Here is a 1703-nt window from a genome sequence, read left to right on the forward strand (position 1 = left end):
GATGAGATAATTGGATAGCATCACTGACTCAGTGGACATGAACTTGGGCAAACTCCGGGAGATAGTGAGGGACAGAGAGGCCTGGCGTGCTGCAGTCCATGGGGTGGCGAAGAGTCCGACACTGACTTGATGACTGAACAACATGGTTCACACTAAAGCTTGAGAACCACTGAAATAAGACAAGATGAAAGGTAGAGTCAAACCACAGCATGATCTGAGCCAACATTAACTGAGTGCCACGCTTTCCCAGGGGCCCATGTAATTTCCACAACCGCCTTACGATCTGTTGGTCTCATTAACATTTGACAGATCAAGAGACTGAGGTTCAGAGAGATGAAGAGATTTGCATAAGATTTTAGAACTACTGGATAGCAGATTTGGGACCCTCAAACCAGGTTTCTCCACCTCCAAAGCCCATGCTGTCAGCCACCAAGTCCTCATTTTTCCCTGAATGTGGGCCAAAAATATCACTGATAGAGATGGGGTAGTCTCAGAGGGTACCTGAATGTCCATTTTACATTCCAATAGCTATATATTTCAACACGTTCTTGAAAAAATATATATAACTAGCATTCCAAACTCATGATTTTTAATAGTAACATTGTTTCCCTTTAAAATAACCAAATTTTATTAAGTTAATTGCTTTAATGAAAAATCTTAATAAAGTATTGTTATGCACAGATCAGATCAGTTGCTCAGTCATGTCCGACTCTTTGCGACCCCATGAATCGCAGCACGCCAGGCCTCCCTGTCCATCACCAACTCCACTGAGACTCACGTCCATTGAGTCAGTGATACCATCCAGCCATCTCATCCTCTGTCGTCCCCTTCTCCTCCTGCCCCCAATCCCTCCCAGCATCAGAGTCTTTTCCAATGAGTCAACTCTTCGCACGAGGTGGCCGAAGTACTGGAGTTTCAGCTTTAGCATTATTCCTTCCAAAGAGCACAGGTATAGCAAATATGGTAGAGACAGTAATAATGAAGTGTGGGAAATACTGCAAAGTCAACCTCAGTTACTTTGAAAATATGTAACAGATTTGTGCACTTTACTGTATATAAATAATACCTTGAAAAAGGACTGTAAACAAGACTGGACTCTAGGTAAAACTGCATGTTGAAGCATTTAGAGGGAGGTGTTTTGTAGTCACCCTCTTTGAAATACATCACAAAAATAAGTTGAACTAAGGAAAGGTTAGATGTGCGTGGAAGGTTGGCTACATGACAAAGCAAACGGAGCAAAACATTCACTGTAGAAGCCAGGTGGGGCATACAATAGTACTCATTGTGCAAGTTCTTTCAGCCTCTGTAGGTTTGGAAACTTACATGTTGGCAGAAAAAAAGGCATATAGATTGTCCCACACAGTGAATGAATGAGTAAATGAATAAAGGAATTAACAAATAAAGCCTCAAAGACTAGACAATTTACTGAAGTGCTTCCTTTACACTCTCCTGTATATATTCCATAGTGAACTTAGACTATTTTTATGAACAGAAGAAAATGTTTTTGTTTTTTAAAGTCTTTATTGAATTACAATATTGCTTCTGTTTTATGTTTTAGTTATTTGCCCCAGAGGCTTGTGGGATCTTACCTCCCCGACCGGGGATCAAACCCCCAACCCTTGCAGTGGAAGGTGAAGTCTTAACCACTGGACTACCAGGGAAGTCCCAGGAAATGTTTTCAGAGAGGAAAAATGGCACAAGAG

Source organism: Bos indicus, chromosome 25, assembly GCF_029378745.1.
Source record: "Bos indicus isolate NIAB-ARS_2022 breed Sahiwal x Tharparkar chromosome 25, NIAB-ARS_B.indTharparkar_mat_pri_1.0, whole genome shotgun sequence".
Lineage (NCBI taxonomy): Eukaryota > Metazoa > Chordata > Mammalia > Artiodactyla > Bovidae > Bos > Bos indicus.